At 45.4% G+C, this 17,562-nt stretch overlaps 1 protein-coding gene across 8 annotated transcripts in view; it reads right to left on the bottom strand.

The window, feature by feature from the left end:
* PCDH15 (protocadherin related 15) overlaps nt 1-15,286 on the bottom strand; it is an 852,429-nt gene extending 837,143 nt beyond the window's left edge. For 5 of the 8 annotated variants that reach the window (XM_030030427.1, XM_030030443.1, XM_030030440.1 and 2 more), the window contains exon 1: nt 14,943-15,285. The gene's annotated coding sequence lies outside the window, so the exon portion shown is untranslated. Of the gene's footprint in view, nt 1-12,758; nt 12,870-14,942 lie in introns of those variants that run through there. The other 3 variants (XM_030030441.1, XM_030030429.1, XM_030030428.1) reach the window with 3 other exon arrangements.
* Nucleotides 15,287-17,562: the final 2,276 nt, after the last annotated feature.

The following is a 17,562-nucleotide window of genomic DNA, read 5'->3' on the forward strand; positions in this document are numbered from 1 at the left end:
TAAGTAGCTGCATTTGGATGCGTATTTTTGAAGTAGATATCCTTTGTTTTACTCGACCTCTAAATCTACTTGACAGACATGATATTGTTATGATGAAATTAAGAACTAGATTTAAACATATATGCAGTTATTGAAAAACTTGCAGCAGGACAAAACTGGCATACAGCTCCACAGAAAAGGCTGTGGCAATCAGACTAGGAAAGTAGTAACATCTGAAAACAAATCTTTATATATATATAGTAATGTAGATTAATCCTTCTTACCCTGGTATTGGTAATGCTCAGGGCAGCTACACTCCTTCAGTGGCTACTTCAGATTTCATATTTCAAAACTTCCATATTACGCTGTTCCTTTACATGCAACAAACTCATCACCAGTCCAAAAATGCCACCATTTTGCAGGAAAATGATCCTGTATGTATATTAAGTACATACACATCTATCAGCTCTGATTTGAGCAGAGCATGCAGAACAAAAACTAGAAGTTTCTCCATGGCTTTTAGGAGGCTCTAGGGACCATTTAAGCATGTATGAATGGATATTTTTACGTAAAAACATGTAAAACAAGAAGTATTGTTGAAGCTCCTATTGCATCTCAATCTCCAAGGCACTGTGAACAAGACACTGTACGTCTCATCCCTGCCCTGTTTCCAAGGTCCACACACACCAGTCAGCTCAGCAAATGCAACTGGTGCTCTCTGGCTGCAACATTGTGCACCTCCATCCCTGCCTCTGGGGAAAAGCCCCCCCTCAGCATCCCACCAAGGACACATCCCTCAGTCAGGCCCACGTGGGTGCTCCCCATAGGCACTGGTCCAGGGTACATGGTGTAACCCCAAGCTTGCACGTTCCTTCCTGAACCTCACAGCCTCATCCAAAACCGCCATAACCAAGTGCAAGAAACTGCTTCAGCAGGCAACCTAAATGCAGAACACTGTGTGGCTTGCTTCAGTGGCCTCACTGCATTTGAGTACACGATGGTACATTTTTTTCTCAGGGCAGAAAGGGAGGGGGAAAAAAGGGCCACTCAGACTTCCTAAGTCTACTGCTAGGAAGCTACATGACATTGCAGCCAGTGCATCAACACAATCTATACCAGCAACAAGCAGCACGTTATTCTTAACCCTGAAAAATTACTTATGTTGAAAACAATGAAGGGACCAAAAATGGGAAATCTGTTCGTTTCTGTGGCACAGAATCCTGTGGTACTATCTGCTACCAATTTGCAGATTAAAGCCTTTTCCCCACCAGTCTAAAACAGTTGTAGCCAGCCTTGAGAACATGACCAATGTATTACAGTCATCATTTCTTACCAGCTCCCTTCTACAATCTCTCTCACCTCAGAGTCTACCGCTTTGAGCATAATGTTAATTCAAAGAAAACTGAGCAATGGGGAAAAGGAAACAGTGTTTCTACAGATGTGAATGTCATGTAAATGTCAAACCTCATGTTAGAATTTGATTAGGAGACTGAATAAAAGGGAAACAGTATTGCTATAAGTAAACCAGCACACTAACAATAATCTCAGCCTGCCTGCTTGCAACATAACCTTAGTGACAGATTTCGTTATTCTTAATTTTCCGTGCAATATTAACCTGTAATTGATTTTGCTAAAAGATCATATATAGCAGTACAAGAACCGCAAACAAATGTTTGTTGACAAGATGGATCTACACAGTCTTAATACCAAATTCCTTGTGTGCTGTGCCTACAACTACACTCAGTCAATTCAAGAAAACTTTCATTTCTTTTGCACTACAAATGAATGCCCGTCTACTTAGATCGGGAGCATATACACCCACTCATCTGCACGTACCTGTGTCAGGGGAAAGAGAAGATGGTTTCACATTAAAGCCCCAAAAGCAGAATTCCAGCAGCCACTAAATGGACACAGATAAGCTTTGGAGACCAATTCATTACAATTTTGTTTCAGAAAGGTAGTATTTTTCCAAGACTCCACAACCCCACTTGCCACATTTCTTGATGAACCTTAGATACTAGCTGCTCTTGTCTCAGGAGCCTTCTTGCTACTGAGCGACCTCAGTTCTGCCCATTTCAGGAGGCTGGACATCTCCTAGACAAGCTCAAGGATTTCAACAGTCCCAGTAACATGAAGGTGTTACTGACCCAGGGGCACAGACATATTTGTGTACAGAGGCAGGAGAAAGTTGTTAGATGAACTGGAGCTACTGGTTTTAACTACAAGCTAAATACTTGCTTCACTCTAAAATACTGAGATAGAACAATTCTACAGTAGTATTCATATGAGCAAATGCAAAGTTAGAAGGAAAAAAAAAATTTCCAGCTCTCAGCTTTACATACCCCCACCAAATCATCACCACCACCACAGAGCACGTAGGGACTAACTCTGGCACAACCAATGCCAGCCTCAATTCAGTTCAGAATGAATCTCAAAACAGTCCAGCAATTGCCCTGAACTGACTATTTTCTACCCAAAATGCAAATTCTTAGCCCCAACTTGTCTTCGGTGTGTGTGCCCCACAGAGGATCAACTTAATTTTGCACTAGCCTTGACATTTTAGTTACCTGTTGTGCCACCAAAATAATTTGCTAATTTCTTTCACAGAAGTTATACAAGGACATCTTCAGAAAGAACTTGGAATTTCACATCCTCGATGACATCCTCTGTGGTTGACAGTCCAAGTCATAAACTTGTCACTATCTTGATAATTCGTGGGAGGGCAAGAGGACATAACATCCATATCTCTGACAGATGGCTCCCTTTAGTTTGAGACTTCCTTAATAGTTAGAAGATTTTTTTTTTTTTTAATCTGCCTTCAAAGATATTAGAATAAGAATATTATAAAAGACTCAAAGGGAGATCATTGTACCCCCAAAAAAGAGAGTTATTAAGGGATTTCAGTAATCCTCTGTCCTTTACCTTCAACGAAGCAAACCTAGGCACTATCTTCTACTGCTTCATTGCTTTTTGAAGTTATAATCAGGAAGAAATATAGCAAAAAGGGAAGCGGGTTGCAGTGCCAGTGGACAAAGCTTCAATCCATTATGAATTTCATGAACAGTCTGATTCATCTATTCAGTAGTTTCAGTCCCACCAGTGTACTTCCGACCACTTTCCCAGATGAAAAAAGACCACTGCAACAGTAGGTCAGCTTTTCTGACCCTCCTGTAGCTGCCATATTGTTAAAATTCCCTCATCTAGATTTATCTAGGGGCTTAGCTGGATAAACTGCTAAGAAAAGGAGAAACACCACTCACCACCAGCCTTTCACCTCCATCTACTTTGCTTCCCAAGCTGGCTGCCAAACAGAAAGATACCATATTGTGACAGAGGCTGCTGCAGAACTCCTGGAGGCTGTACACCCGGCTTCTAGTCCCAAGTGCAGCAGCAACTATGTTTTCAACAGGAGTTAACAGTATCTTATTCTCTGGAGTTTTTCAAGATACAAAGAGATTTTTGGAAGCTCAAGGTTTGCCCCATGGTTCACCAGTCATAAATCCCTTTTGATTAAGGAGTCTACAGTTTTAAAAAACAAAACCCTGAAAGAGCCACCATCTGAAATTCACCAGGTGCATTTATCCAGATCTCATTCTGTTACAAGCACTTATGTAAATAACCTTGTTTCACATTGAATGTTAAAAGAGTATTTTTTTTTTTCCAAACTAGAAGTTTTATTCTCATGAAATGCATTGCTCCTAGAACCTGGTTAGGGGGGAAAGGTGGGGGGGGGGAGAGAAGTAAAGGAAGGCTGCTGAATAAGATTATCTACTGCCTTATGACTGATTTGGGCACCTGCAGGGGAAAACACCCTTCTCCAACCTAAGAAAAACGAGCAAGTACTGGAAAGTTCCTTGACTATCAGAACTGCAGCAAGTTTGTTATTATGAAGAAATTTGTGCTAGTGGACATATGAGTAACAGAGTTCAGACTGTTCTTGAGATATTTAAAGATCCTGTTTGTGAATGTTAAATAACTTAAACCTCTCATAAGCTAAATGGATTCAGAAACCAGTCAGTGCTTCTTCAAAGGCAACAAGCGCTACGCAGAGACCTTCATTAGCAGACAACAGAAAGCTGAAGAGGGTGTGCACATGCAACTCATACAACTGAAGTAGTCCAAGATACTGTCTCTCAGCATCAAAAACTCACTAAGGCCTTAAAATCAGGTTTGTTTATTTCAAAACAACACAGATATTTTGAATTTTACTTTCAGGTATTTTAGGAAGAGGCCATGTGATTCTTCACTGGATCCCACTTGTGGGCTTGTATCACAGATTGCATTTACTTTCTATGTAATTGAAGACAAGACTTTCACTCACATCATGCAGGCAGGCTTCTGCTAAACCTAAGCCAAATCACGGCATTTGTTTGCGGTTCACCATGACCCTCTCACAGCACCTCCCATTCAGTATAAGGGTTCTCTTAGCAGAGCACCCTCCCACCCATGAAACCACAGGCCCAAAGGACTGTTCTGATGCAAGACAGGAAGAAACAATTCTTGCCTTAATAGACTACACAAAGTGACATTCAACAACTGCAAGAACACATGAATATTTAAGTACTACATAAACCAAACTTTTAAAATGCAGAGAGACTAAAACCAGGCTTTCATGTTTCTACAACACGGCAATCAAAAATATTTCTTTATTAATACCTTAAGACTGTATATGTTTTCATTTAGTGCATTTAACTTCTGCTCACCCATCTACCACTTTTCTTTGACAGAGACTAAAAATAAAAACAAAGTTCAAAGGCAACATTGTATTTCTGCTTCACATTGCTAGTTCTTCCTTGTCACACACACAGCACTTAAGCTGTCAATATGTAATTCCATTAGAGTGCGGGTTTCACTTCTAGCTTGTGTTTACACTCATTTTAGATGTAACAATAAAAATAAAATATACCATATTCTAATTACTTCCATTGTGCTGTCTCACATATTTTCTTTCCTCAAACTTGCAATCTCTGTTTACAGACAACAGCAGAGAATAAAGACACGAGTTATTTCGTGTTGTTGGATACACCCCCAGACACCAAAGATTTCCAAGTAAGTTATTTCAAGCTTTGATATTACCCAAGTGTAAAAACTGAAAGAAAAAAATAAAAAAAGAAAATCTTCATAAGCTATAAATTCAGTTCACTAGATGAAGCACCAGTCTGTTCAGTGGAGACTCTTGGGAATAAGTATCTGCCATAGCACTCAAGAATTCAAACACCATCATGGTTAACCAGTACATATCTATATATGCTTAGCTATGTAACTTGGCTATTGCCAACTGAAGCATGGATTAGCACAGAACTGAAATGCAGTGACTTACTTTACTGCCATTCAGAAAGACACTGCTGGCCCAGCACTTGCAAGGCCTTTCCCAGCTTTAGCTGAAAAAAGTTCCCCAGCATGTCCCCATACTCTCATGACTCACCTCTCCCAAAGATCTGTTTCCCAGTCAGCCTTTCTGCTTCCGCATTTCAATAAAACAAAATCAGATTAGCTTCAACAGCTACTCTGGAAGATCTGAGCTAGTGGTAACCCAGAGGAATAGCCTCCATAGCTGTCCCTGACAGACCCAGGAGTGTCTGTGAGGTTTTTAGCATGTTCGGCACCATTATATACCAGAACGACCACACTGTAAAGTCACATAGACGTTGTTTATAGAAAATGCAGTTAAGAGGAAGCTCGATCAAAACCACCAAAACCAGATCATCAGAATACTCAAGGGTGGTTTTTTTTGTTGTTGTTGTTGTTTTTGTGGGTTTTGGTTTTTTTTTTTTTTAGAAAAAGCATCTCTCTCCTACTTCTGACAGGGCATAGCTGATTTCTCTGCTTAGAAGAGGTGTTTTTTTCCAGAAGAGTCCTGAAGAGCATCCTTCACAAAAACTTTCTGCCGCTTACTCTAAAATACATCACCGTGAAATTTTAACAGCTCTTGTAGCAAGTAACATACAGTGACCTGCCCTCATTACATTTGCTTAACTAGGGAAATACCCCTACAAACAAGAAAAGTTAATACTGAGATCTGCAAGAAGAGAGCATAATGCTGCCTGTTACCATCTCTATGTTGCTGCTCATCAGCCAGCAAAATTTGGAGCTGCTGGTCCAAATAATATCCTTATATCTAAATAGAAATGTTAACTTTGAAATAGGGTGGCTCCCCTGTTCCTATGATATAGGACGGATATCAGAGAAATCTGGACTCATACAATCACCTGGTGGTATGCAAGTTCTGCAAGATGGCACAGAGCTAACAATATCTATAAGCACTATCCCTGAGCTGCTGCAGGCAAGGCTGGGAACTGGCCTGCAGCTAAGCAGTACTCATGGAGTGTTCCCATGAGATAGCTCACAAGACACCCAGACCTTATACAGTAGTATCTCTCTCTTACCAAATGCAACCAAGTGCCAGATGAAAGACAGCAACCACTGTGACAGAAGCGCTGTTTCTCAAGATCCAGGGAGGAGGAAACTGTAGGCAAACAGAAAATGCTGTGATCAACTACTCAAATTACATTGGCATGCTGTGATTGATATTTGTATTTTTGTAAAAAGCATCACATGGAATTTAATGATGGACCGATAAGACTGCAGTTCTATATCTCATCCAAAAGAATAAACCACTAAAACTCTCCCATGGTTGTGCACTGAGCCATAATTTGAATGGAAACCAAGGAGTATCTTTGTTCTGTTTAAAATATGTGACAAGGAACCACGTGAATGAAAGAAATGAGACAACCAATAACCTGGCTTTGCAGGAAGGCTCCTGAGTTACCACAGTAAGAAGCCTGTAAAATGGACATGTTAACAACCCTTCTCACACAGACCCTCCAGATCCTCAGGCAGTGCTATTTACACGTTGAGTCTTACAACATGGATCTTAAGCCACTTCCTACAGAAAACTGGGGGGAGAGGGGGGAGGGTTGGTTTGGGGTATTTTTTGTTTGTGGGTTTTTTAGGTAGAAATGTGCGCTAATGTGTATTTCTGGAAAAACAAAGCTATTTTATCCACAAATTCTTACCCAAATCTGACTGCCTAACAACCAAAATAATAAATAAAAGCACTGATAAAAGTACTGGGCTGTATGTTTCTCTCCCGCTAATACAATCACTTCAGCTAGAGCAGCATTTTAGTGCTTAAACATGATCTTCACATTAGAAAGGACTCACTACTGTTTTACTAAGATGGCTCCTGAAGCTGTTTTATCAGGAATATTTTATGTCCTCTCCAAATGCCTTCCAAAATCTTTTCACCAGCTTTTATCAGTCAGCTTTGTCTTGTTACTCAGTTTCTTTTCCCGATATCTCAAATGGTTTGTTCAGGTTAGAAAATGAAATGGAAATGAAACATATGAACTAAATAAAAAATAAGCTAGTACTTCACCAATGCCAGAAAATAACTGCAGTCTTTGTGGCACTTCACTTTGAACTTTCCTCTGTTTCTCTTTTTTCTTTGCCCTTCAGACTGCACTATTTCAGGGAATTCATTTGAACCAAGACTGTGTCTTTCTATGTTGCAGGGCATTCTCTTGATGATAGACAAAATAGGCTGGAGAAAGACAGCAGTCCGTGGCCCTTCCTCAGGCAAACATCCACTGCAGCAAGGATTGCTTTTTTGAAGTTCCAAGTAAAATTAGGAAAAAGCCCAGGATTCCTCTGTTCACCTTTAGGCTAAGATTCCAATCTTGACACTACTAATATAAACTCCCAATAACAGCATTATTTCAGAGTAGTTATTCCCAGTATGAGCTAGCATAGTGGACATAAGATTTTTATACACAAAGTAAGAAAGCCTGACTGGCACCTGGCTCCTCACTGCTCTATGCCATCACCACAGCTGCAGCACCCTAATTGAGATACACCACTAGTCTGCTTGGTCATTAATTGCCCTCAAAAACCCTTCTGAAGAGTTATCCAGCAGAGACAAAATTTCTTCAAAAAACCCAAAACAAAAACCCCATTACAACCTTCATCTGCATTTTCAATACAGGCTAGAGAGCAGAGGGGGCTGGCTCCCTTGCTCATCCCCCCCCCCCCCCCCCAGTGCTGGGGTTTGCTGCGTTCTGGCACCTCCAAGGACGGTCATTAACATCAGCCAAGGATTCAGGGCAATCACACCGGCCAGGTCGAGTCTCTGACAACAGGGCAATCTATGGGGGTCCAAGGCAAATGCAGCCACTCTACTGCTATACACTGCCCTTCTCAAATGCTCTAATGGCTTTTCCCTTCTCAGGTGAATCCAGGAAGAATATCCTTCTCTCTCCCACACCCAAAGCTATACATTTTGTGCATATATAGGTGTCATACAAAGGTCAGATAGATTTTATATATACAAAACAGACACTGTTTTAAATAACTTCAGCTCTTACTCAGAGTTTTGTCACCAGCAATTAAAAGTACTTGTTCTAACTTCTTTTGTGTTAGAGCTTGAAAAAAATTCAGTCAGGTATGCAGCCACCAAAGAACAGCACGTAATCCTAAGAGCTAGAAAACACATAAAACCACTGCCAATAGGATTATACCAACTGCCTGAACTGCCAAAAGACAAACCAAATCCAATTACTGCTGAGTTAGTATTTATTGTAAAGTCTCTTTATAAAAAGCCACCTAAGCATCTAAAGTTGCAGGAGCATCTTCTTTCCCAGAAGCCTGCTCTGTTGTACTCTTACAAGCTTTTTATGCACTCAATGTATCCTTCCCCAAAAGATTCATATCAACAAATGCATAAAATAGAATGCTCTAGTAGCAGCAAAATGAACAATATATATCTTCAAGGTACTTTTTTCCCCTTCATCAATCAGTTGATTAGTTATTTTTAATTAAAACAGGAAGCTCTGATTGCAGGATTTTGAGCAATAATCCTTTCCACTTTAACTACTGTTTTCTGTGGTTTGCATACTGAATTTATAAACTATTAATAGGACAGAATTAGCAAACCCGGTTTTAAGTCTCAAGCATGCTTTTGGCTAGATCCAGATCTCAAGCTTGAACTACTCAAGTTACCCATCCGCATGCTTTAAGTATTGAGAGGTACATATTAATGGACTACTAATTCTGTTTTCAGCAACGCACTCTAAGTTTAGGAGAAAACTAGCTGGCTCACACAAAAGCAATGCCTCATTTTGCCAGAGGCCCGTTAAGTTTACTTGAAGTTATGATGAAGATCCAAAACCCACCTTCGTGGGGTAAAAAGGTTTGATTTGCCAAACCAATGGGTTTTATATCAGACTTACTGTTACAGCTGAAGTAAAGCCAGATTTTACTTTCATATTTGCAGATTTTGATGCTTAGCTGGATAGAGGCTCTGATGCAAGCCAAACATTAAAACAAAACAAAAAAAGGAAAGGTAACATTCATAATATTTACGTGCTTAAGAGCATTTTAACTAAGGCCAAATTGTATCTAAAAGTTTACTAAATCCATGAAAGGAAAAGCATAAAGCTACTGGTTTTGTTTCCTTCACCTGTTTACTAATAACAAGCAGAGTTTTAACAACGAATTATGCCCCATGTTTGAAGTTGCTCACTGTGCTGGTTCTGGCTGGAATAGAGTTAATTTTCTTCACAGTAGCTAGTATGAGGCTATGTTTTGGATTTGTGCTGAAATCAGTGTTGATAACACAGGGATGTTTCATTACTGCTGAGCAGTGCTTACACAGAGCCAAGGCCTTTTCTGCTGCTCACCCCACCCCAGCAGCGAGCAGGCTGGGGGGGCACAAGGAGATGGGAAGGGACACAGCTGGGACAGCTGACCCCAACTGACCCAAGGGATATTCCAGACCATAGGACATCATGCTCAGCATATAAAGCTGGGGGAAGAAGGAGGAAGGGGGGGACATCTGGAGTGATGGCATTGTCTTCCGAAATAACCATTATGCATGATGGAGCCCTGCTTTCCTGGAGATGGCTGAACACGTGCCTGCCCATGGGAAGCAGCGAATGAATTCCTTGTTTTGCTTTGCTTGTGCACACGGCTTTTGCTTTACCTATTAAACTGTCTTGATCTCAACCCGCGAGTTTTCTGACTTTGACCCTTCCTATTCTCTCCCCCATCCACCGCGGGGAGGAGTGAGCAAGCGGCTGTGTGGGGCTGAGTTGCCGGCTTGGGTTAAACCACGATGTTCACAAATTACTCGTATCACAGAGTTCGGTGGTGAATCTCCATGTGTATCAGGCTGCTAAGGCATAGGAAGAAGAAAAGGAGCAACAGGCGAGGGAGACCTGGAAGATCCTACTTTTTATGAATATGTCCCACTAAGTACAAACAGCTCCTGAAGTGTACAGGTCCCAGGAGCAATACCTAAGGAACTTACAGAAGATTTATTTTTAAAATTGAGGAAAAAGAACTTGGGTCATCTTCCAACTCCTGCCTTATATCCATGCTCTTACATCAACCCTGGTAAAGTTTGACATCCCCAAATTCAGTCCTGTATCTGCTCCTGAAGTGCAAAAAACTTAACTCCACAGTATCGCTCCCATGCACCCATCCAGCACTGCAGCATAGCTGTCCCTGCAAATAGACACGAACATGCTGACAACCCCAAGCTATCCTACAAAGTAACAAGTGCATCTACATCACAGACACACAATGCAGCAACTCAACAGACTTTGTGCTTCGGGCTTCCATTAGGGTATAGAAAAATCAGTGCCTAAAGAGCAATTTTAAGCCGCCCACGCACACATTTACACAACTGGTATCGTGCTTAGTTGGTGGATGGTGGACCAATAAACAACAGCTATGATCTCAAAAAGCTGATTGAAACTCCTCATCTGCAAAAATGTATGTTCAATTAGTACTCACCTTTAAAGATGTTTAGGAGGTTGCTCTAGTAACTATTCCATTTTAACAAAGGAATTAGACACTCTTACACTTTTCCAAATACAGGCACATACTGTCATTTGAAAGTTAGAGAAAAAGTACTTATCATAGTAGGATGTGAAAAGCTGCACTATTAAACTTTGAATAATAATTTAAGCAAGCCTGATCTGACTCTACGTATCCCTTTCCCGGTCTATGGTCTTTTGAAAGTATGTGTCAACTACAGTCACTGTGCCTTCCAGAGGGTGGCATAAGGGGGTTTGCCAGATCAACAGCAGCTGAAGCAAGAGGGCAGAAGCAGTAGTCCCTGATTTGGAAATAACCTCCCTCAAAATTTGTGAAGCTTTGTGATATAAAAAGTTTAAGGCAGGATGGATTTCCACACTGTTACTGTACATGCTGGGTTATGCATGTGACAAGACTGTCACTCCTGCTGCAGTACCAAGACGTTCCCATTGCCTCTTTAGGAGGCTGAGAAAAAGCATCTCATTTACATTACGTGATTGACTAGCCACGCAGATTTGGCTCTGCTGGGAAGCAGGAGGAGATAGCATCTTTCAGAGAGAACTGAATTTGGAAGAGGTACAGAGCAGGAACAGTTTGCATTCATTCCCAGCTTGCTACGTGGGATCTCGAGAACATTTCCTTTACCACTTCAACTATACAGTCTGATTTTATTTTTAAATCTCTCTTTTCCCCCCAGTTTCCAACCATCAGAAAGCAAAATAGTTCTCAAAGCAAAAAACATATTCATTTAACCCGGAGACTCTCCGAAAAGCAACCGGGGGGGGGGGGGGGGGGCTGGAACAAACAAGGAAACGTTTCCACCTTAACTTTTAATGATGTGAGGTGGGAACAACCTGGCTTGCAAACACAGGGAGTCTGTTGGTCGTGTCCTTCCCCCCCCCCCCCCCCCCCCCCCCCCCCCCCCCCCGCCTCGGTGGAGTCTAAATGAGTCAATGTGAATTGACTTACATCTAACCACCCCTCCAACCACCACACCCCTCACTCTAAATTGACATCCACACAATTGTCATTAATGGCCCCTGATGAAAGACGCAAAGGGTCTGGAAAGCAGGCACCTGCGTCTCCCAGCATGTGCCCCCAGATGACAATACCCACATGCCTATCTTGTTCTTCCAAAGGTAATCTTGTATTCCTTAGGGTCCAGCCAACAAGGCTGACTTAACCATGCATCTCTCAAGTTAACGCAACATTTCAAACACAGAGCTCCGATCACCCACAGCCAAAGGTAAAAATCACTGGGGCGTGCAAAAGGCAGGCATCAGTCACATCACCTACTAGGAGTCGGGGGACCAGGGTCACCCTGCTGATTCCACTCTCAGTCCACTGCTGCAACCCCACTCGTAAAGCATTCACGGGGCTTTCTGAGCCCGGGAAGGTGTCTCCCCGCAGCTTTACTGTTACAAGGCAAGAAGCTTCCCCCCTCCCCTCCGCAGGACTCCCCGATGCCTGAAGGGCTGAGGCGCTCGTCAAAAGGCAGCAGATAAAGCACCCAGCATCACTCCGCTTCTCCCAAATGAGCTCGGAAATGAGATGTAACAGCAGCCTCTCTCCCGCGCCAAGTATTACAGGAGCGGAATACTAACTGGTTCATTTATTTTACTGATTACCATATGCAGATATTAAAGTCTAAATATTGCATTTCAACCACTAGCCCTTTCAAATTAACCCTACATTTTAAAGCAACACAACAATACTTGAGGTCACCGTTTCTCCTCTGCCTGGCGGCAGGGACCGATAGGGAAGGAGGGGAGGAGATGGGTGTTTGTCCTCGCCGGAGGAGGCTCTCCCGGCTCCGGCCGCGGAGCCCTGCCCCGGACCCAGAAGGGTGGGGAGTCTCCGGGCTGGGGCAGCCCGACGAGCCGCGACAGCGCAGGTCCAGCCCTCCCCCGCGGTAATTTCACCTGTGCCTCCCCTCCCCCGCCCTTCCCGCTCCGACTTACCCCTTTCCTCCAGGCGCTAGGAAACTTTCCGCCGCGGCGGAGAGCGGGACGGGGCCGGGCGCGGGGGCCGCCGCCCTCTCGCAGCGAGGCCCGCGGGGGCGGCTTCTGCTGCCGCCGCCGGGTCCGTGCGGGGAGCGGGGGCAGCGCCGCCGCCGCTCCGCCTGCCGCTGGCCAACCCCGGCTGCGGCTGTCTGCGCGGCGGCGGCGCTGGCGCTGCGCTGGGGCCGCGCAGGGGCGGGAGGAAAACTTTGAGGCTCGCAGGGGGAACGGGGAAGCGGCGCCGCCGCTGCCGCCTCCCCCCGCTCCCCGGCGGAGGAGGGCCGGGGAGAGCCGCAGGCTCACCCAGGCGGCCGGCACTGCCGCGGCTCCCGGCTGGGGGAGCGCGGTGAAAGCGCTACGCCGCGGCTGAGGAGCTGCTCATGCCCGCCTCCCCGCTCCGCGCTTTATGAATCGGCGGGGGGGGGGGAGGGGAGGAAGGAGGGTTGGGGGAGGAAGGGGGGGAGGGAAGCAAGCATTTGCGAGGGCTCCGGGCATCCCTGCCTCGGCAGGCAGCCCTCCGCAACCTCCTCCTCCGGGATGGAGCAACCAACTCTCTCGCAGCCCCGCCGTCCCTCTTCCCCCAGCAGCGCTCCCCCGGCTCCGGCGAGCACATCCAGGGAGGGAAGCGCACGGGAGACGGGGCCACCGCGCCGCCTCACCCGCGCCGGGAGAGCTCGGCACGGCGCCGGGCTCTGGGGCTTGCTCCCTCCCGCTGCGCCCGCCGGGGTTTCGCTCCCTTCCCGCACACCCTGCCTTGGCCGTGCGGGGAGATGCTCCGCGGCACCAGGGAGAAAACAGCCGTCAAAACCACTCTCGGCACTTACTGATCCCAACTCCGGACCGACGCGCATTGGTTGCCAAGTCTGTGTATTTGCTGGCGGTGCCTTATCCCCAAATGCCACCTGTAGGCCTTTTTCCTGGGAGGATGAATGTCTCAGCTACCACCCATCTGAATTCAGCGTAAAAAGTTTCAGGTGGTGAATCAACACCGTGGGGACCTGTTGGCTGTACGGTTTGCTCTCGGCGTCGCAAGGTTAGCCCCGCTACAGGCTCCCCCTCCTCCCCGAGAACGTCCCACATAAACCCGTGGCGAATTGCACCTGCTGCAGGAACGCAAGAGGCCCGGCAACGGCAAACCTCTGGGTGTTACCTTAAAGAAGCATATACCTTAATTTCTTAGCAAACAAACTCCAAATTGATTCAGCCATTTAGCACCAATGCAAGGGGAAGATCCCTCACAGGTGAGCAGCAGCTAAAACACTGCTGGTTTCAAATGCAAACGTTCACTTTTTCACCCTACCCCTCCTCTAGTCATCTCCGAGATGGGACAGGACTGACACCCCTGTGCCCTCGCACTCCTGGAAGAGAGCCTTCCTAAGCAGCATCAGCCAAGTGAACACAATACCCGACTTTGCCTCTTTAATCACACCCAACTCCCCTCCCCTCTTGCCTTCAAATCCTTTTATTGGGTTCACCTGTGCTCCTCCCTCATTAAACTGCTGCAGGCAACTCCATCAGCTAGACCACCAACAGCTTTCTGTAAAACCTTTTAAAAAGGAAAATAATAACTCCTGACCTTTCGAGTGAAAACGACCACGTAAATCTTTACTGTCTCAATATCATCTCAGATCCAAACGTTAAAGTAGATTTATGAACCACAAATTTTCTGCACAGAAGCTGAAAAAAAAAAATCCAAGTTTCCCCAAGGATTTTCAGATGAGCCTGCTAATTCGTTTAGAATCCTAATAACTAAACCCAGCCTTCAGAAGGACTCAGACTATATTTCTAGAGTACTCAGTAGCTTAAACACGCTAGATATTAGAAAAGGAGCAAAGAGTTTAACGTGAGGTCGCCCCCCGCAAACGGGATGCTGCCAACTATTGCTATATTTAAGCGCTTCTCCCCTGGACGGCGCCATTTAAACGGTATTCACGCCCTCAGAGCCTCTCACCCCAGCCGCTCTCTCTGCCCCCAAACTAGTGCCAGGAGCTACTCGGGCAAATGACTTTACTCCTTCCCGACACTTCCTCACCGCGCGGGGCTCCGGCTCCCCAAGGCGGGCGGCCTCAATATCAACGTCCGCTGACGCGCCGCGGGGCTCCCTCGTCTCCCCCCCGCCACCCTCCGTCCCGCCGCGCCCCTCACCTCTGCCTCGGTGCCCTCCGACCACAGCCCGGGGCGGAGCAGCGCTTCCCCGCAGCCACCACCCGCTCCCGCCGCTCAACGCCGCGCCGTTACCGCGCTGCGGCCGCTCCCGCGGGGCGGCGCCGCCAAGCCGGCGGACCCGGGCCGGCCTTCCACCTCCTCCTCCTCCTCCTCCTTCCCCGCCGCTCAGCGCCGGGCCTCCGCAACCCTGGCGGCTGGGAGCCGAGCGGTGCCGAGGCGAGGCGGCAGGGCTGTCAAACGCGGGCGGATTGTGCCCCCCTCTCGGCTCGGAGGGCCGGTGAATTGCAGCCGCAGACAGCGGGCGGCTGCGGCCGGCCGGCCGCCTGCCCGCCCGGCGCGGCGAGTCCCGCCGGCGCAGCGCCCTCTGCCCCGGCACCCCTGGTCGTGGCTTTAAATACCCGCCGTGGCGGACTGCTAAGCAGGCGACAGGCTTCGTGGACACGGCGGATGCTTCCTAACCTCCGAAGCTGATCCGCTTATGGGAGCGCACTTACTTTAGTTTGCCTTGTTAGGGGGAAAAAAAAAAATGCAAGCTTACTTGAAATAGAGAGAAATAGTGGTGAGCTGCCACTGCTATGAACTCTACGAGTGGGATTAGTCTGGGGACGCTGGCATGGGCTGGGAAGTTAATGAGGGGGATGATTTTCACGAAGTAAAAATGAATATTAATTATAGCAGCTGAAGGAGGAAGATAGTGTCAGCACATTAGCAGAAGCGTTGTTTAGGCTTCTGCCAATTGTATTTGAACCTTTGTTTTTACAAACAAGGTATTTGTAAAGATCCTCATGCACTTCAATAAAGGCCCATGAGTTTTCTTGTAGTAGTTTATTTACTTTAAATATGAGCATTTCCTTAATATGTGAGCTTTGCAGGCTTAAATGTGAGATTTTTGGTGAACTATCTTAAGAAAAATCTCAAACAGGCTGGATCAGCAGCCTTTGGGATCTGGGGCTCAGCCATTATTAATTACTTCAAGAGTTATGACCTAAAACACACATACTGAGATTTCTCCCCTGTCTTTGGGGGAATATTATCTTGAGCCCATGACCAACGCAGTAGGCCAGGCCAGACTCCTCCACTCAGTACGGGATGCAAAGAACAATTATTTAACAATAAAATCCCAAGAAGACTGGGGTTGGCCGGAGACTCCAGCAACCCCAATGCTGCTTCTATTCCCACCACACTTGCTCACATGAAAACAGAAGTAGGGCATCGCTCAGCAAACGAGTTCTGTCCAGTTGGCTTTTTTCAGAGCTGGCTTAAAAAGTCCATCTCCCATGCCACCATGGGTAACTGACTCAGGTTAAAAATACTCATTTTTCTCTGGACTGAATTTAGCATGGATCAATTCCCCAATCTCATTTCTTGCAGCAGCCCCACAGACAGACCATTGCAATGGTGCAACTGTGGAGAGCAAGCGACATAGGTGAGAATATGGGATGGCAGCTTTTGAAAGTGGCTCTACCACCAAAAGAAAAGTTCCCCAAGCTCCCAAGCCACATGTTTCTGCTCTTTTCCTTGCAGCAGCTTTGCTTAACCCTGTGGCATGCCAGTTCAACTCATTAAATCAGCAGAAGACTAACCTGGCAGAGAAAAGCAGAGTTTCCTTCATCTTTAACAAGCCAAGTGGGATCACTGAGGAGCCAGATAAGCAGGAAAGCCATTGTCTGAGCAGGTCAGGAATGAGCAGACCATGCAGGTCGTGCACAACCATCCCCTTCAGGAGTAGTTAAATTTGCTCAGCCACCCCCATGACCCCTTCTTCTCAGTTTCACCTGTGTAAATCCAGATTTAAGCCCCCAGCTGCAGTTGAGTCCAGAATTTCATCCCATGTATTCTCTGAAGTCAAAAGCAAAACTCATGTTGATTTAGATGGGGCCTTCTCATGTTCCTCTCCCCTACAAAAGTGATAAGAACATGAATTTTTAACCCCTGTTATGTTCTGGTGTTTTACAGGAATCCTATAAATATTTACATGGCAAGGTGCACTATGGAAATAAGCTGACAGTTCATGCCTCAGCATCGTTTGTAAGCACACAGGTGAATGAAAACTTGTGTAATGACTTTTATTTTCTCTCCCCCCCATGCCATACTTCTCTTCCCTCAGGCTTCTTAAACATCCAAATTCTTCAAATTAACTACTGGAGGAAGAAGAGAAAGCATAGGGAGGTTAAGTTGAGTATGAGGAAAATACACAGCAACATTCAAGCTGGCTGTTGCACTAGCCAGATATTTCTCGCCACCTTTATTAGATGAGTCACAGACATTTTAGCAGAGAATCTTGTTTGCTTATACAGAAGACCTAAAAATTTGAGAGCTCAGGAGCTTTTGTACTAATGCAGAATTCAGAAGTACTTGTCACAGTACACAATCTTATTTGAAAAGTAACACTTTTAATTAGAGAAAGATTTAATTTCTAATTCACAATTTGGTGGATGATTTTAATAAGAGAGTAGGAATTACAAGCTAAAGTGTCAAGACCCCATTAATTAAATATTTGCATGCGCTTACATATAATTTAAAAGACTCTGCCATTTATTTAATCTTAAAATTCAGAGTGAAAGAGCAGATTCGCCACTGTTTGTTTAGATATGGCTAC

The sequence above is a fragment of the Aquila chrysaetos genome, chromosome 11 (assembly GCF_900496995.4).
Source record: "Aquila chrysaetos chrysaetos chromosome 11, bAquChr1.4, whole genome shotgun sequence".
Taxonomy (NCBI): domain Eukaryota; kingdom Metazoa; phylum Chordata; class Aves; order Accipitriformes; family Accipitridae; genus Aquila; species Aquila chrysaetos.